General features: G+C 42.3%; 1 protein-coding gene across 2 annotated transcripts in view; it reads left to right on the top strand.

The window, feature by feature from the left end:
• The window catches only part of IQGAP2 (IQ motif containing GTPase activating protein 2), a 1114959-nt gene that overhangs the window by 331658 nt on the left and 762901 nt on the right, over positions 1 to 20400 (top strand). The gene's annotated exons all lie outside the window — the stretch shown is intronic.

Here is a 20400-nt window from a genome sequence, read left to right as displayed (position 1 = left end):
ATTTTAGTGAGCTTCTTGAATTGAACTGCTCTGTTGAATCAATCAGTGATGCTTCTTCCAGCATCAAACACAAAATACCTGACTCAAAACAAAACGGATTATTTGAAAAAAGTGGGGGAGTTTAATAAATTACTCCATTTAGGCTTGATGTTTATATACATTTATACATTTATATACATTTTTCTTACTAACGGTAAAAAGAAGAGCAATCTGCTTCTAAAAAAGTGCAAGAAAAAGAAAAGGCAGGGTAGTGATTGTGGAGAAGGGGTGTAAGCCTCAAGAAAAATTGTGACAAGTGAGAGAAATTTAAACAATTTCGATGTATTGCAGCTGTTTTAAAAGATTCAGCTTGTTTGGCAAAAGACCACAGTTGATTACTACTATTTTTTCATTTATACAGTCTTAAATCACATGTATAATGTTTTGGTTGAGGAGTGGTCCTATTTGCACATAAAAAGGGGGGCGGCGACGTTTCGACCCGTCTTTTGGTGCAAGGGCAAGTGGGAGCCTCGACCTGCGGGTCTTCCTCAGGACAGATGTAGCACAAGCTTTGTACCGTAGAATTCTCAGAGTGTAACCCACAAATTACTAATGGGTGGCCTCCGTCCTCCTGCTCCGGGATGGACGTAAAATATGGGTGACCGTAGTGAAACACCCAACAAGGGTGGGGCGGCGTCTGTCTCAGATATTCCCAATTATAAATGCAGACACAATTCACACCGAACGTCCCCGGACACTTGCGTGTTTAACCGGGCATCGCACGGAGTTGGCTTGGGATCCTACGGGCGTTAGATTGGAATCCCCGTTCCGTTTTAAATATCAACGCTGGGTGCTTTCCGCGTAGCGTTACCGCCGCCACACCGAACCGCTGTGTCGGATCCAGGCCTTGTTGGGTGTTTCACTACGGTCACCCATATTTTACGTCCATCCCGGAGCAGGAGGACGGAGGCCACCCATTAGTAATTTGTGGGTTACACTCTGAGAATTCTACGGTACAAAGCTTGTGCTACATCTGTCCTGAGGAAGACCCGCAGGTCGAGGCTCCCACTTGCCCTTGCACCAAAAGACGGGTCGAAACGTCGACGCCCCCCCTTTTTATGTGCAAATAGGACCACTCCTCAACCAAAACATTATACATGTGATTTATGACTGTATAAATGAAAAAATAGTAGTAATCAACTGTGGTCTTTTGCCAAACAAGCTGAATCTTTTAAAACAGCTGCAATACATCGGAATTGTTTAAATTTCTCTCACTTGTCACAATTTTTCTTGAGGCTTACACCCCTTACTACCCTGCCTTTTCTTTTCTTGCACTTCTTTAGAAGCAGATTGCTCTTCTTTTTACCGTTAGTAAGAAAAATGTATATAAATGTACAAATGTATATAAACATCAAGCCTAAATGGAGTAATTTATTAAACTCCCCCACTTTTTTCAAATAATCCGTTGGGTTTTGTGTCAGGTATTTTGTGTTTGATGCTGGAAGAAGCATCACTGATTGATTCCACAGAGCAGTTCAATTCAAGAAGCTCACTAAAATAATCAACTATGTGTATACTTTGTTGATGTAAAATTAATTCGGTTTGGACCACTGTTTCCTTATAGCTTCAGTTAAAACAGGTCTGACACATGCTCGGGTTGCCGAACTGAATTTTATTGCCACATGTGCACTTTTGCCAACGTCGCGATGTCCACTATTACAGCGTCTGGCAGACGCGTTTCGGCGTGTGCCTCATCAGTGCCAGGTAAGTGCTGAATGTGTCATGATGAATCATTTCGCGGGGCTGCTGTTTGAATACACAGAGTGTTCTCATTGGCTGGGACTCATAGATGTAGAAAGCAGACAGGGAAAGTTCCTCCGATGATCAATGTCGCTGTAATCCCAACCACGAGACCTCGGGCACAGTACACCAAGTCCTGCAATGTGGAACAAACAAACCAAGCAGTCAGATTGTGGTACAGTGACCCATCTTCACACATGTGAATGTATTTGCTGCTTCGCCTGCTCCTTTGAAATTGCAGGAACGAACGGGTGGAATATCATCACAGTCGGGCATTCCTTTAAGCAGACAGCCTGCCTGCTCCCTCTCCCCAGTACCTCCAAGACACTTCAGGCTGGGGGGGCGCCGCAATGTGCCTTCTAAGCACTCAAAGTCAAAGGTTTGTCGGTTATGTTGCGGTGCTCCTGAACGAGGGGCGTGTCAGAAATTGCGGAGCCGACCTCCGCCTCACATACTCCTCCAATCCTGCTTTCAGTTAAAACAGGTCTAACACATGCTCGGGGTTGCCAAACTGAATTTTATTGCCACCGGTGCACTTTGCCAACGTCGCGATGTCCACTATTACAGCTTCTGGCAGACGCGTTTCGGCGTGTGCCTCATCAGTGCCAGGTAAGTGCTGAATGTGTCATGATGAATCATTTCGCGGGGCTGCTGTTTGAATACACCGAGTGTTCTCATTGGCTGGGACTCATAGATGTAGAAAGCAGACAGGGAAAGTTCCTCCGATGATCAATGTCTCTGTAATCCCAACCACGAGACCTCGGGCACAGTACACCAAGTCCTGCAATGTGGAACAAACAAACCAAGCAGTCAGATTGTGGTACAGTGACCCATCTTCACACATGTGAATGCATTTGCTGCTTCGCCTGCTCCTTTGAAATTGCAGGAACGAACGGGTGGAATATCATCACAGTCGGGCATTCCTTTAAGCAGACAGCCTGCCTGCTCCCTCTCCCCAGTACCTCCAAGACACTTCAAGTCAAGTCAAGTCGAGATTTATATAGCGCGCTACATACCCATAGGGTCTCAAGGCGCTTGAGGAGGGGGGGGGGGGGGGGGGAGTTGTCGCATATCCAAGTTTTAAGTTGTTTTCTGAATGCTATGTGGTTCTGAGTAAGGCGTAGGTGAGTGGGGAGAGAGTTCCAGGTTTTAGCTGCCAGGTAGGAGAAGGATCTACCTCCCATGGTGGCTTTGTTGATGCGAAGTACAGTGGCCAGGGCTTGGTTGGAGGATCGCAGCTGACAGGAGGTGGTGTAGAAGGACAGTCGTGTGTTGAGGCATTCGGGTCCCAGTTCGTAAAGTGCTTTGTGTGCGTGGGTTAAGAGGCGGAAGGTAATCCTCTTATTTACGGGGAGCCAGTGGAGGTTTTTCAGGTGACCAGAGATGTGTTCTTTACGCGGGATGTCTAGTATGAGCCTGGCTGAAGCGTTCTGGATGCGTTGGAGTTTTTTCTGGACTTTTGCGGAGGTACCGGCGTAAAGGGTGTTTCCATAGTCCAAGCGGCTCGTGACCAGTGCGTGAGTGACCATTTTTCTAGTTTCGGTGGGGATCCAGCGAAAAGTCTTTTTGAGCATGCGAAGAATGTTGAAACAAGATGATGAGACGGCGTTGACTTGTCTGGTCATCGAGAGTGAGGAGTCCAGAATGACGCCCAAGTTTCGTGCGTGGTTCGTCGGGATGGGTGCTTTTCCAAGGGCCTCTGGCCACCAAGAGTCATCCCAGGCGGAGGGGGAGGTGCCTAAGATGAGGACTTCTGTTTTGTCCGAGTTGAGTTTCAAAATGTGCCTTCTAAGCACTCAAAGTCAATATATATATATATATATATCTCCAAACCTTTGAGGCGGGTAATCTCAGGAACCACTGCACCAATTACTACACCCAATACAGCGTTGGAAAGGGCAGTTGCAGCAGAAGGACATAAGCTATGCAGACGCCCACCATATACATTTAAAAGGTAAAAGAACCGTGCCAGGAAAGTAGTCCCATGTGGGCGTGTCTGCGTCGTGCTGTGGGCGTGACAAACGCTGGGGATGTGTGGTACGTTCCGCCCTTCATGCCATGTCTCATATTGTGTGCTAATCCCACCCTGCTCCCTTTAAATACCTCTGCACCCCATAATCATAACCCACCCGTACTCCTTAAAACACTCTTAAACACTAACCCATCTTAACCCTATAACTATACCCTGTAACCTAAACCTATCCCTAAACCCTAAAAATACCCCTGCACCCCAAAACCCAAACCTAGCCCTGAACCCTATAAATACCCCTGTACCTCAAAACCCAAACCTACCCCTGAACCCTAAAAATACCCCTGTACCCCAAAACCCAAAGCTAGCCCTGAACCCTAAAAATACCACTGTACCCAAAAACCCAAACCTACCCCTGAACCCTAAAAATACCCCTGTACCCCAAACCTAGCCCTGAACCCTAAAGTACCCCTGAACCCTAAAAATACCCCTGTACCCCAAACAAAGTCCTAAACCCTTAAAATACCCCTGTACCCCAAAACCCATACCTATCCCTAAACCCTAAAACTACCCCTGTACCCCATAACCCAAAACTATATCTGAACCCTTAAAATACCCAAACACCCCAAAACATATACCCCTATACCCATACTTACCTTATCCAAACATTAAAAAAAAACATGCTTTTACCGTTAATGCATTTACAACGAATTTCGTTGTAAATGTATGCCTAGTAAAAGCATATAAAATGTAATGCCATGCTTTTAAATGGCATTGCGGAGTCATGGTACTTTCGTAATGAAAGTATGCGGAGTGATGGTATGCAGAAAGAAAGTTGCGGAGTAATGGGTGTTTATCCTTCCCCGGTAAGTACATTGGTGGCACGGCGGCCCACATCTCCAGCAACATACTCATATTTTTTCACCACCTATTTTAAAAATACACAGGTCTCTCTCATTGATGGCCAGCACCGACATACACTTTTAGACACACCTCCCGCCACAAGTTCTAGAATTGCGAACTTTAGAGCTGGGGAGCTACGTTCGAATCTCAGCATCAGCTCAACATCCTGTGATTCCAGGCAAATCGCTTTGTCTCCCCGTGCCTACCACAAATTAATGTGTTCTTCTGTAATGTAAATTGTGCTCATGCCATGTTGTCGAGTTCGCGCTAATAAATATTGCAAGGGAAAATAAAGTAGGGAAACTCGAGTTCACACACTACTGAACGCGCACTCTGCAGTGCACTGTGAATCGGAGCGTTTCACAGGCCTGTCACAGATAAGAAATGCTATCAAAACGAAATCCTACAAAACAATTTACTACTGGCCGGCAGCAATTTATACCCGGACAACGTCGGGACAGGCTGCTAGTAGATGGAATAAAGCCTGCAGCTTGCTGGGTGATGGAAATTTACCAAGACAGCGCGTTCCTGCAACCGACTCCTACACCTGAAGAGTCGGGCCTGTACACAATCGGTATTAGCCACCTAACATATTAATTACCTGTTAATAAAGCAAGTGAGTCTGAATTCAACCTGTACAAAAGTTCATCCAACTACCAATCAATGACCAATGACGCATTTTTGCTGAAGGATGTGTGGAAGCATTGAGCTTGTATGTGTACAATTCAGGGCCCATTAAGCCCCTAATTCTATAATTCATCGGGCAGCAGCCTTCAAGCTACTCACACAATTGAAGTGGGAGTTTTGTCATAATCCGTTGTGTGATGCTAGGAACCACCCTGCACAAAAATAGGAGTATTCAGTTTGTTATCCTCGACACACTCCACTGCTCCGAGGCTTGGTGTTACACTACTTGACCCTGGTTCAATTTGCGGACACGTAAAATAATGAGCTTGCATAGGGCGATGGCTACACTTTGCAAGCTCACTTCTGTTTTGCTCCCTCAAGCAATCGCATTACCACTTTTACTGTTTATATGCTTGGTTTATTCCAGCCATCATGTGGATGAAGCTGGCATATCACACCCATTGTAAATGAGCACTCAGTTTGGTTCTCCCACCCAACACCACAATGAATTTCAGTCCAACATTACCTATGCACGTAAATGCTACCACTAGGACAACAATGATTGGCTCTTGCCTACCGATTGAAAGTGTGCCTTCCATTCTGACCCTGCCATCTTTGTACAAAGAGTAGGTCTATGGTGCTGAGAAGCAGTGTTTCTAAATACCCATCTTCAAAGCTTCAAAACAGTTAATGTCCTGGTGCCCAATTGTCTACTCTACACATCTGCCTTATGAGGCCTTAAGGATGACATGCAAATCATGTGGGCACTTATGCCCTAGTCTCCACTCAAAAGCACGTGGATTTATGCATTAATAAACATTTAGTACCAAAGGTTCAAATTGTTCATTTACATATACCAAATCTAGTGCCAAAGAGGAACAAGAACCTTTTTCCCATTTTGATCACTGCAATGTCCTGGTAACCCTAGAACCACACTTAGTTTTATAGACACTGATAACATCTCAAAAGCATCTTTGCATGGCCTGCTCGATCCAGCATGCAAAAACAAACTAAAAAATCTGCAACCATAACGGTGCATGAATGATCGAGACATGTGAAAGGTACGAACCAGCTGCACAGCTTTATTTAGTGTGGATGTACCAGCTATCAATCAATCACGGCATTTGTAAAGCACGCTACTCACCCAGGAGGTTGTCAAGGCGCTGGGAGAGGGGTATGTTACTGCTCGAACAGCCAGGTCTTGAGCTGCTTCCTGAAGGAGAGATAGTCTTGGGTTCGCCGAATGTGGTGGGTAGGGAGTTCCAAGTCTTGGCTGCCAGGTAGGAGAAGGATCTTCCTCTGGCGGTGGCTCTGCGGATGCGTGGTACGGTGGCGAGTGCGTGGCTGGTCGATCGCAGCTGGCGGATGGGCGTGTAGAAGGTCATGCGGTCATTGAGGTACTTGGGGCCCAGGTCGTGGAGGGCCTTGTGTGCGTGGGTGAGGAGTCTGAACGTGATTTTCTTGCTGACGGGGAGCCAGTGCAGGTCTCTCAGGTGTCTGGTGATGTGGCTGTGTCGGGGGATGTCCAGGATGAGTCGTGCGGAGACGTTCTGGATGCGTTGGAGTCTCTTTTGAAGTTTGGCTGTGGTTCCGGCGTAGAGGGTGTTCCCGTAGTCCAGTCGGCTGGTGACGAGTGCCTGGGTGACGGTCTTCCTGGTTTCACTGGGGATCCATCTGAAGATCTTGCGGAGCATGCGCAGGGTGTTGAAGCACGAGGATGAGACGGTGCTGACTTGTCTGGTGATTGACAGGGAGGAGTCCAGGATGAAGCCCAGGTTGCGTGCGTGGCTTGTCACCATAAAAGGTAGAATGCATCGAGCAGTGGAGCCGGAGTTGAGCCTACCTGTTTTGATGGAGCAAGTCCTGGATGAACAAGAGCTGGAACTCTAAATGTACCTTAAACAGTGATATCCTATATGCAGGACAATGAGGTGCTGCTAATGACGATACAAAGTGGACGCCTAAAATCAAAACCATGTCAACGGTGCTCAAAAGGCAACAAATCCCCTCCCACAAGCATTCTCTATTTGTACGCCTAATAGCTGCCTCACTTCCCATCTCTCTCCCACCCTCCTACTTCCCACTCTTGCGTCACAGAATTTGCACCACAGGTATAATAATACAAACAAGCATTTAATCCTCTGCTCTTAATACTCTACCATCACTTCCTGAACCTCTGTCACATCAGGAGTGGCGACGGCTGCAAGCACATGAGTGGTGCACACACGCCGCAGCGAGCCATGTGTTTTGCATTATCGTGCATGCGTCTGCGCACGATAATGCAAACCACATGTTACCTTGTGCAGGTAACAGACACCAATAGGCCATGGGCGGAGCAACGCGCTTGCCTTTGGCCTATTGCTTCTTCTGTTTCTGAAATACAAGCACGCACAAGCCAATCCCGTAACAAAAAAGAAAAAGCACAGGCACGAGCATGTGCAATTTCTAGGTGCAGTTTTAAAACCCCTACAAAAGGGCTCTCGCGCTGCATATTGCAATGCAGGCGCGAGCCCTAAAAAAGCACATAGATCTTACATGTTAATAATCAGAATAAAAGGTACTGTAGATTAAAATACTTCCTATACAGGCTCTTGATAGTTTAAAAGGAGATAAAAATTAAGTTAAAAGCTTATCACACAGATACAATATGTACATAGTGCAAATATAAGTGTATTTCAATATTTAAAAGATGTGTCCTAGCATCAGAGTTAAAGTGGCAAGCAATCCAAATATTTACTATCCAAAGTGCTAGTTCGAAATACACGCCCATCTGTTTAGATCGTTTGGGTTTCAATTCATTTACTTCCTTCTAGTCAATAAAGTCGATAGGGCCCTCTTTCTGATGGACCATAATTTACCCAGAAATTTTGCAGTTGCACGAGCAAAGAATGGTCTTGCATCTGACTTCAGAATATGTTGGGCTTCTTTATGACTACGTGTCCCTAACTATACATACTGGGATAAGCCATTTCCTTCTGGGTCTGGCGTAGGCGAGCAAGCAAAAATTACATGGCCTATTGTTTCTTAAGGGCAAGAAGGACAGCCCTTGGGCTGTGATATATTTATCCTCCAGGTATTAGTGAGGGCGTTGATAGGAAGGCAACCCTGTCTAAATTGAGTGCATTATATTACTCACTCTTATGAATATACAGCTCAATTATGTAACAAACCTTGGGCTAGTTAATGGTCTAACTATTCACAGGCAGTCTGCCTCGTTTCATAGTACTCGCCATATCACGTAAACCTATAAAGAACAGTTAAGCATTTCAGCCCCATCTTACTATTCTGGTTTCCCCCTTTAGAGCAGTATCTTGAATCACATCGTCATTTCCAATCATGAGTGCAGTTCATCTCAACTGTGCTCTACTGGTTGCAATTCGATTTTGCTTGATTCCGATACAGTAATACATGTTCAAGGAACATAATCTGCAATAACCACCTGGTATCGTTAGAAAGAAATATAGGACAGTGAGAGAAGCTCTAATTAGGGTCCACTTAACACATTTTCCCGTTCTTACCCTCTGCCCAAATCACGGAGCAGTGTTTGAGATAACCAGTCGCAGCTAAGTAGATTACACCTTAGGTGGCCATCTAAAACCGCATTCTCTTGAACTCTGCACTGCTCCAAAGTTGTTGTCCTTAACTAATTTGCCATGGTCCGGTCTTAGTAAGATATGTGAAGTTCCTTCGAAGTCACTATTGTCACTATTTAGTAGACTGCCCAACATGTGTAGTTATTTATGATTTTTGTAACAGTATAAATAGGAAATGGTGCATGTGCTGTGTTCTTTTCATATGATGACTATAAGGCTGTTGATTTCATACTACCTGTTCTTTTAGTCCTGGCTGTCTATTTGCATTGATTGTAAACAATATGTGTGAAGTTTATCATCTTAAAGTATTTGAGCATTGACATAAAAAACCCTTATCTGTAATTGCTCGAAATGTACATGGTCTGATAACCCCAGTTTAAAAAGGTACTATATAATTTATGAAAGCCTGACATGTATGTTGCATTTTTATAGTAAATTCATCTGATTGATATAGAAGCAACAATCTCAGAAGATTGTGGTGGCATTAAAAAGTGATAACTCTTTCACAGCAAATGCTAGAGGTTGAAGAATTGTATTAAAAAAATAATTATGTTAAAATATAGTAATAAGAGATGATAGGGATCTATGTTAGCTAATGTATGTGTGAATGATGAATGCAATGCAAACTACCAACATGCTAAATAAACACACCTGTTTGACAAGTATGTAGAATACTAATTAAAGTGTAGTTCTGGCTAGAGGTGTGAACATAGTATAGATGCCATTTAGGATAGGACTGGAAACGCCATAATAGAGCCCAACAGGACAGAGTTGACATACTGAAATGAACAAAAGCTTTGCTATGAAAGAAATCTGGAGATTACATAACTCAATAGGGAGGTTTTTTACTTTTTATTTAAAACCACATGATCACTATTCTAAAACTAAGGCAATGGCTTCGTTATATTAAGACTATCCTATAGCTTAATTCAATGGAAACTTCACTTTAGAGATTCAATGAATCCCTTGTATGAGACCATCAGCAAGTTTCTTATCTTAAAACTTAAATATTTTATATTTATAAAAATGCCTCGGTCCAAGATTTAAAGAAGATCTAACAAACCCTAAAGTCATATCTAAGAGGTAGGAACCTTGCCTGTGCTTCAAAAAACAGAAAGAAATGTAGAATAATGGAAGAAACTAGATCTGGTGCTGAGAACTTTGGAAAAGCAGTACAACAAAGACAGGAAATATATAAAGGTTAACTAGGCAGAAATATGAAGTATAAAGTCACCACATGAGAAAAGTAGAATTTTCTTTCTTTACCAGTGCTTAATTTGAGCCAGTGGATTTCCGGTGTTCGGCACCGGCACTTAATTGTCATCACCGCACTTATGACAGTCTGCCACATGGCAGCGCTGCTCATCTAATTCAGAGATGAGCAGAACAACATTTGTTTGCCTCCTCAGCCATTCCTTTAGCTTTGGTGACCTGGACTAAGCTGAACTGTCTCACTTGCAGGTGAGAGAGATGGTAGTAGTTATTTTGGCGGTGATTGGTGATGCAAGCTGTAGTGGCCTCCTGGCACTTATTATTTTACAAACTAAGCACTGGTCTTTACATTACATTCAAAGTACTGGGACAAAGGAGAAGATGTTTGACTCCAGGCATTTTGAATTAAGAAATGAGAAAATCTAGGGCTATGTAAAATGTCAGAGACCTTGAAGGTAATTAAAAACTGAAGAATAAAGAAAATTACTGCCAAACTCATATTTTTTGTAAGAAACTTCTACAAGACCACGAAAAGTGAAATGAAAAATGGTTTCAAATATTTGAATAAATGTACATTTATGTAGATTTTTGACTAGTAATGAAACAGATAAACGGTTTAAATGCATGTTACATATATAGAAAGTAAAGATGCGGTAAAGAGCTTGAAAGGTGGGAAAATTACAAAGGGTAGATGGTAATTTGGAATAAGACATATAATATTAGCATGCACTACACTAGCATTAGCAAAACTATTAGGATTGCGATGGGTTGCCAGCCTTTAGGCTTTGTCAGTGCTTGCTTTATTTTGGCATGTTTTTTGTAAAATATTGTTGAGGTACCAGCTGTGCTCTCACCAATCAAAAACTAAAATGGCTAAAAGCAAAAATAATTTTTGATCTCAAATAGCACACAGTCCCATAGTAGTTCCTGGCACCGAAGGAAACTACTTAATGCACGGATATGCTCCTTGTGAAAGAGCTGATGCTGTCATTTCCAGTGATGTCAGCCAATAGCTGAAGTGGACTAACACAAATGGAAGAACATTGTGAATGACACTAAGGACCAATGGATGAAGAGGACTAAGTGAAAGCCCCCTATGAGTAACTATATACTATGTTTCATTTTTGTAAACTTAAAAGGTCTTGGCTAACGCCAGAGCTAAAACAAAAAGTGTTAGTAATTCTGTTGTAGACAGATTTAAACTAGTACAGGATGAACCAATCCAACTCACTGAAAGCTGGTCCTGTTTAAGTTTCCAGTAGATCATCACATAGTCCACTCCTAAATTTATGAATGATAAAATCTGTGATGACAGTTAAAAAGTTGAAACGACGAAAGTGTGAAGGGTAAAAGCCACGGCAACCTGGATAACAGAAACAACAAACCTTTAACGTGTGACTTTAAATCCTAGAAGTATATCAGATATCTGAAGTAGATCAGATGTCTATGAAGTGTGTGAAAGGCATTCAAATCGTTCTGAATGAAGTGACGTTCTATTCCAATAACATCTGTGAATCGTTTAACAGCTGCCAATGTATCTGCTTGTGATTTTCCTTTTCATTTTTTAATGGGTCATAGGTTATGTATTCATAGGGGTGTTGACACGTTAAATAACTATTACAGTGTGTAAACTACCTTGTCAGTATGAATTGTAGACATTTATGTAATAAAACGAATAATTAAGGACTAACAGATCAGTGCGATAGAGTAATCTTTTGAGCGGTTATCCAGGTGGAGGAAATGCTAGCATGATGACAAATAGGCGAAGATTCTTCATAAGGATCAGGCAGGAGCCCACACCTGTGGGCAGTAACTGATAACATTATTTCATTCACTCTGTACAGCATTTCTTTTAAACGCTGAATTGAAAGAACAAACACTTTAAAAAATACAATGTAAAACAAGAATATCCACAATGACTGATGATCAGAGGAATTTAAAAGTAAATGGTTATTAGAAAGGGGAATACCGGTTAGTTGCAGAACAAATTCAAAATGGCAGAGAGCACTACCGTTTGGCAGTCATTAAAAGAGGTGGAACAAAGTGAGGGGATAAGCAAGATGAATAAGACTTGAGGAAGAAGGAAGGCCAAGATTAGAGGCAATCAAATAGTCAAAAGATGAGAAATACGAAGGAATATAATCGTGGCTACATTTAAAGATAATGAAAATAAAAAAGAATAGTGGGTGTACTGGCCTTAGAGAACTAGGAGCTGAACCATAAAGAAGCCCAATCAAAGTGGTGAAAATAGCGTAACCCTTTCGACGCTCATGACGAGCATGAGGCACAGTGGAGCTGGGCTCATGACGAGCTCAGCTCGTCATAACCGCCGTGGAACGCAAACGCGGGGCTAATTCCCCTCCTGTGCGGGGCGTTCCATTGAGTGGGTGGGGTCATGACGAGCTCAGCTCCACGAGGAAGGGGTTAAAGGGGAGCAAAAGAATGTGTTGAAAAGCAGATTAAGACAGGCGAGCAGTAGTTCAGTCTATGAAAATGAGAAGAAGTGAGAATCTTCTTTTTAAATGTAGGGAATGGTTTTCTTACAAAGCTGGTACTTTTAGTACATATATGGATGCAAGAATACTCATTTAGTACTTAATGTAACTTGCAATAAATCGATCTCAAAATATGCCATCCAATATAAAAAATGTACTTCACACTAACATGTGATTTAATGAAATGAGAGAGACTCCAACTAGTTCAATTAATTGCATCAATCACATTATTTTATAACATTTGTCAGGGAATTGTATTTTAAATCAAGCCTTAAAAAGTAGTATTGAACAGTATGTTCTATGTCTGCCAGGACATGCAGTTAGCCCTATCACCAATCCCAAAATTAGCACTGCAGATCCGCTTATAAATATTTATCACCTAAAATGCCTTACCAGTGTCACTTTCACTCATACCTTAGCATTTTCATTCTAGTCCTCTTGCTTGGCTCTGATTGCTGTTAAAGTGAAAACAAACTTAGGGGCATATGTACAAGCCCCTATCGCCACCACAACGTCACTTTTACGGATGTTGTGTTGGCGATAGAAGCTGCGCCTTATGTACAAGGCAGCGTTAAGCCACTTAACGTAGCTTAACACTGCCTTGTACATAAGGCACCCTTTCACGCTATGGTTAGCGTGAAAGGGGCGTGCAGTGGGTGTTGTGGTGGGCATTCCACTGCAACAAGTAGCACTCATTGTATTTGATGCTGCCCCCTATGTACAAGGGTGGCGTAGTCTAGTCTGGACATTTGTATTGCGCACATATCACGTCCCAAGGAGTCTCATGGCGTACATAGGCGGCAGCGCCAAAATTAAGACTCGGAAACCCCTGGTCGTATGTTTGCGAAACTATGAGAATTACATTATTTCTCCTTGTCGTTTTTGCTTTTTCCATGTGTGCTCACCAGCAGACACCCTTGCACTCTGGTGCAAGGCTGCCTGCGTTAGCGCTATGTTGCTAAACTTAGCGCCATCACAGGGGGAAACTCAAGGCTGCACCACATTCTTGTAAATATTGTTCATCCTTTCGTTTCAAAAGTGGAGGAGCGTGTCGTTAAGCCAAGAAGGCTAACGACACGCTCCTCCACTTCCTGGTTATGTTATGTTAAAAGTGATTTGTTGAGCGCACGTAAACCAGGCGGTTTCTTGTACATATCCCCTTAGTTTAAAACAAGTAACATAATGATAACATTAAGATAATAAATTATCTTTAATTAGGACTGGCTTTTTAACTGTGTGCATTTATCACATGGGACCCAACCACTAAAGGGTCAGAGGGAGTGGGAGGGACTTGGGCCAAAGGGCAAGGGACCAGCGTTTGTACCCTTACTTCAAAATACTGATTTCACTAAAGAAACGAAGGGGCCCTTCTGTTATCAGCCCCACCTATTGAACAAACACTCTGGTGCTTAAGATCAGTTTGCATTCGGGCATTCCTAAATCTCAACTGCCAAGGAAGAGAATAGTGAATACATTAATGTCTCAATTTGATGGATCCCAAAGGATTGCACCATTATCTCCAACTGGGTTCTATTATCAGTCTGAAATGAATCTTTCTTAGAATGCTTTTAACATTTTCAAAGAAACTGGGTTTAAAGAACGTGAGACTGATATTTCGGATTAATGGTGCGAAGCAGGTGTTCTATGTTAGGGACTTTATAAACCGAGCTTGAAATGTGCCTGGGTTTCACATTTGATAAGTGATAATTGCGCCTAAGGAAGACCATGTTTACTAGCTTAAAAGGAAAACATTTTCAGGGGCTTTCTGTTTACATTTTTAGGCTAGACTTGGCCGTGGTGCCTTTTATGGATGGTACTAAGATTTCCCCGTGAGTACTCGGCCTCGCACACAGGAAAGACCGTCGTAGTAATCAACAGTTCAAAGACCACATTAACACAAGGTCCCCTAATGCAGTCATTATGTAGGTCAAACAATACTAGACCAATCGAACCACCTAGGAAATCAGGTGGACAATGGGACTGGGCTAACAACCAGCCAGACCCAGTCCAGATTCACACTACTGCCTCTTCTTTGAATCCAAACTTCTGCTGCAGTTGGGTGTCATGGAGCAGAAGGCACCAGCTCAGCCCATAAAAAAGCTATTTTCCAACTTAAACACTCTCATCCTACAAGGAAAAGCCGGTGCTTTAAAAACCCAATGAAAGGGGCACAGAGGGTGGAAATATCTCCTTCTCTAACATTACTCTAAAATGTCCTGCAATTGATTATGTGAATGGAGGTTGTTAAACCCTTGTTCAACAGATTCTGCCATGATCAGTGATGGAAAACGAAGGCCATACCTTTTGTGGAACTTCCATGCTTCTTAACCGAACATAACACTGAAAAAGTCTTAGACAGATGGAGAAATCACAGGTGTTCTACACATGAGTGAGATCTTTCGCCAAGATGCCTCAGAATTATAAAAATAGCCTTCTAACTCTGCCCACATTTCAATGGTTGTTACTGGAAAACGCACATTGTCTTGGCAGACCTACAGAGGCTCCAACACATTCTCATCTTCGGGAGCGAGAAGCACCAATGCCATTCCTCGATACGTTGTTTTGTACTTGTGACTTTATAACCACTTAATGCTGTAGTGTTGAACTATGACTTTAATGAATCCCCTCATGTACCTCTTGTAAACCTTAACTCATAACCTGAAGCGTTCTGATACCTCCAGGCATAGCTAGCGCTATATAAAAAACAAAACTCATCTTCAGGAGTGAGCGAGCGTCAACAGAGGCTTTAATACCTTCTCATCTTCAGGAGTGAGTAAGGTTGTACAGTGTGAATCACCACATCGGAGTGCTTCCAGACAGACGAGATTGGAACCTTTTCAAGCATAAAGAACTTTAGAAAATAAACGACACACAAAATGATTTACCCATGGTCACACTGTGGTGAGATGATCACGTAAAAATTAGAAACTTGGGCTAAGAACGTCAAAATGGTCAACAGACAGGAAATCACAACTCTGAGGGGTCTTGCTCGATCACAAGTAAGGTATAGGGCTTGCAGCAAGGAATCAAGTATACCTTTTTAGATCTGCCTGGATAGCACATCAGTCACTAAACCTTGTGTGATCAACAAAAAAAAGTTCTTTAAGAAGCACTAATGACAGAGGTGCTTTGTCTCATCCAAATGTGAAAAACCTTTAGTACAGATTTTAATTGGGCAAATATTGTATGCTTCAGCTGGGGGGGGGAAGGGCAGGTTATGCAGGTTTTGCCTCCAGGGAAAGCTCATGGTTAACACAGCAGGACAGAGTCGGTTATGGGGAACAAGACACTGATCAAGGCTACCGGCCTGATCGATTTGTTTTGAAAAATGACAGCAAAGAGAGTAGGCCTGACTTGTGGACTGTGAAAAGTATATATTAACGGTGCTACGACTTTAAGCATGGATTGTCATTACAATGCGTTTAAGTTTATGGGCATGTTCAAAATTCTGGTTATTCCTTCTTAGGAAGGACTGTATATTGTTTTGCCAATCGTAATGTAATCATGTTTGTAATTTTATGGTTCGATACCGTTATCTGTAGAACTATGTGGAATACAGCAGGACTCAGTTGTTTATGGTGGCAAGCCAGTGATAAAGGTATGGGCCTGATTGGTTCACAGGAAACCTTATATCCAATGCCACTGGTCTCATTTTTATTATGAAAAGTTATGATAAACATAGTAGGCCTGACTCTTTATTATGGTAATCATATTTTAAAGCCAATAAGCCTTTATATTGAATTGCTGTTACATGTGCAAAAGCATGTAGACAGCTATTTTGTTACATGGATTCTCAAAGATTCCTGCAGTAAAGCAAGAGCTTTGGTGATGGTTTATCCACTCGAACAAGATTTTCACTTGTAACCCCTTAGAGAAAGGGATTTCGTTTTGTCAACTGTATCTCTGTATATAACGCACAAATACAAAACAAGCATTTGTAATGCAATGCAATAGGTCTTGCATTTAGGCGAGATTAAGCTATTGGCAATGTAAATGACAATGCGTTTTATTTCTTTAAAAAACGATAACATAAATAAGTCATTGTCATTTACAATGCCAATAGCTCAAACTTGCATAAATGCTAGACCTGTTGCATTGCAAATGCTTGTTTCCACTACGTTCATCTCTAACGTCTTAGAGCCATGCAGTGTGGCCCTTTGCCATCCTCTCATTCCAGCTTCATCCTTGCTCATTTAAGGACAGTAGCTCTACCATTAGTTACTAGTGCCTTTAACAGTAAACAAAAAGCATTTGCAAAGTAATAGGTCTCGCATTTGCAAGAGTTTAAGCTTTTGGTATTGTAAATGATAATTCCTTTTATTATCTGTTTTGATAATAAACACATAAATAAAAGGTATTGTCATTTACAATGCCAATAGCTCAGGTCTCATCTACAAAAGTCTATTTCACTTCAAAGAAGCGGCCACCATTGTCCGGGGCTGCTTGGAAAGTGAAAGCGGTCATGGCACGCTGCATGTTGCAGGAAAGCCTGCTGTGCCTGCAGAAGGAGTTAATCATTAAATAAAATCGTGCTTACAGACTAAATAAGACATATCGTGTAACAACAGAAGTAAAAGTTCCAGTCCTCACGAATGTGCTGCCCAGACTCGACCTAAAAAGGAGGGCGAGAAAGAGGTTATCTGAGAAAGAGACCTATACAGATGCACTTGAAGAGAAAGAAGGAATAGATAGGAGGACACGAGAGGAGGTAATGGGAACTAAAGGTAGCAGAAATTATGAGAAATGAAGTAAGAGGAGCGTGTCTGAGAAAAAAAGGGAAAGAAACATCGAAAATAGGTTTTCATAGGGTAGAAAATTAGAAGAATTGGAGAGGAGTAATAAAAAAAGAGAAATTGGAGTTGGAAAGGAGTAAGATTAAAGTAAGTGTAAGGGAGAGCAATAGTATAAAAAAAGAAAGGGTGAAAGGATCATTTGGGCATATGGTTAGAGTAAGGAAATATAAGGTGTGAAAGAAAGTCTTAGATAAGTGAATAAAAAAGTGGTAGAATAGAGGTAGATTTAAAACATAATGAAGAGAACCGCAATCTTGAGAAGTAGTATGAGGGGTCAGAGGAAAGGTGGAGTGAAAAGAAACAGGGTGAGGGGCGGGAACAGGAAAGGGTAAACAGGACAATCTATGGAGAAAAGGAGGTGATGAGAGAGAGCGTGATGGTGGGGTGAATAGAGTAAGAGGGAAGACATAGAAAAGAGAAAAGGGGTGTGATACTAAGAGAGAGAGGCATTTTAAGGCAGAGGCACAAAATGAGAAAGCAGTAACGATTATAGGAAAGAGATGCAATAAAGGAGGAGAAGCAGGAGACATAGGAAAAGAAGAATTGAGCTGTAAATCGCCATTCTCTGGGTCAGCACCTGGTCGTCCCACTGTATATTCTGCAGCACAGGACCCACTGGGCTGAAATTACCCTCTTAGGCACAGAAAGCTGTTTCAAAACAATGATAATGCAAGTTTGGTAAAGATGTGGACCAGATTCTCACCCAAGCTTCCCTCAAAAGACAAAGCAGATAAAATGTTAATTTTATGTTAAAATTGTTTTTTTTTTATCTGTAGAGGCACAATCTGTCCGTTTTACTAATATCACATAATTGTAACATATGTTTCTTTAAGTTGTTTTAAGCTGTCCAGACAGTGTAATTCTTAACCATGTAGAATGTCTGGTATGATAGATTTATTTCCAGTTAGCTCAGTGAGTATAAGTCACCAGCCTTGTAGGCCAGTTGTCATGGAGATGAAGGTAGCGTCAATGGGAAGTCGCCCATACCTGAATTGCTGGCAGGTTCCCATGGTCTGGAGTTGTTTCCTCTTGGTGGCATTATTTGATTTCTGTAAGTTTTTATTGAGTAAAAAATATATATATATTTACATGGAGCATGGGATCTACATGAGTGGAAAATCAGAGAAAGAAGAAAGAAGGAAAGAGGGAAAGAAAGGAGCGCCGGGGGGCTGGGTGGGAGGACCTCTTGGTGGCATTATGCCTGGAATATTGACTGTTGTCTTCATAGGAAAGGTTGAGTAGGTCATGGTCCCCTTTGATTTGAGGGGGGGGGAGATGTGTATGATGAATATTCCCAGTGGAGGATTCCCTTGTGCTACTTCACCAATCACTTTGCAAAGTTGGAGTGGAATGAGCGTGTCTGAATTCATGAGATCAACAATGGCAGTCATAGAACAGGTTTGCTCTTGCCTCCAAGACACAGTGATGCAAGATCTCATGTTGTATTTTGTCTGAGGTTTGAGACATCTTTCAGTCTGTTGCTGCATGAAGGGTGATCAGTATTTCAGCGCCTTCCAGTGCTATGGGTCGATTGGCGCTGGCTCAGACGTTTCCCTCTTGTGGGCCTCCTTATAGGGTTCACCAGGTCTCGTTACACCCTGTATCTATAGGGGGCTCTGAGCATCTGCCTGAAAGGACCTTTGGCACCCCTAGGCCCTGGCTTACCTTCTGCCTGGAATAACTTTGTGTGCCTGTTTTAGGTGAATAAGCCCCTTGCCATTCTCCTGTAATGTTAGGACAAGCATGGATAAAGTGCAAACCGAGCATCTTTCTGAGCCCCACTGCTGCATCCAGAATCAGTGCATAGCATAATCTGTTTGTGGATCATCATCCAGCTCACATACCACCTCTAGTTGGGTTGGTAGTGCGCGTCTGAAATACCATGAGGGTTGAGGCATTGGCTTTAAATGGTAAAATGCCCTTTCTTTCTGATGCAGTCATTGGTTAAAAGTTTGATCTTTGTTCAATTAGTGAAAACAAGATTTGATTAGAGTTTTACAAGGATTGATGAAATCTCTAACATTTTCTGTAGCCATCAAGAGGAATTTCCTATGAAGAGGTTAAAAAGCACTAAGTCGTCTCAGCAGAATCTTTCATAAAGCTGGAAAGGTTTTCTATGTTGCACATAATGTGTCCCAGGGCGGTGTTGTAGGCTTGTTGCAATGATGTGAGGCATGAAAAGAAGTTGGGTTACAACCCTGAGCACAGATGTATGCTAGTAGGCGTAGCCTTTTCCATAGAACATGTGACCAGCCCAGAGGTCACCCCTCCTCCCCTTTAATATGCTGTGCTAAATGCTGTGTTAAGCAACAGTATGGTCCATGTGGAAAGCGGTGCCTCCCCTACAGTGGTCGTGGGGCAGAGAGCCAGGAGTACCCGCCCCTTTGCACAATTGACGCCATGGCAACCAATTGATACTGGGTGTGACCTGGACCAAGCTCTGCGATCTCTTAATCAACTTTAAAGTAGCAAAAGCAAAAACTTCATTGTATTTTTTTATTTGTAAATGCACAAACCACACTGGATCGGGCCCAGCTTCACTGTGTGCACAAAAAAACACAATAAACGCATATTAAATATACTGTACACATGATTCAATACAAATAAAGGTGGATGAACATGGATGAACACGTCCATATCATTCGGGTACCATTATTCAGAAAACACTTCATTAGCTTGTGTTTAAAACCGATGAAAGATGTCAGCATGCCATACTTCGGAGTGAAAGGCATTTCAAAGTTAGACTCCAGTGACCGTCAGCGTCTGACCATCAATCACAGGGGTCGAAGGTTGAACATTGGGTTCTCAGACTTCTGAAATTTCCATGTGATTATCAAATAATCCGAATCCAGCGCCTTCAGTGCATTCCAGATAATGCAAATGGAAGACAATTGAAAATCGTACTAAAAAGCAAACCGCAGGCCTCACAGTAGGTTTGCAAGTGATGGGATTTATGAAGTCCGTGAACAATTAGAATAAACCGATTTTGTACAGCTTGCACTTTTTGTGTGTTATATTTGTGGCGTGAA

The sequence above is a fragment of the Lissotriton vulgaris genome, chromosome 3_1, assembly GCF_964263255.1.
Source record: "Lissotriton vulgaris chromosome 3_1, aLisVul1.2, whole genome shotgun sequence".
Lineage (NCBI taxonomy): Eukaryota > Metazoa > Chordata > Amphibia > Caudata > Salamandridae > Lissotriton > Lissotriton vulgaris.
Note: the sequence above shows the minus strand (reverse complement) of the source record. Positions and strands in the feature narration are given on the sequence as shown.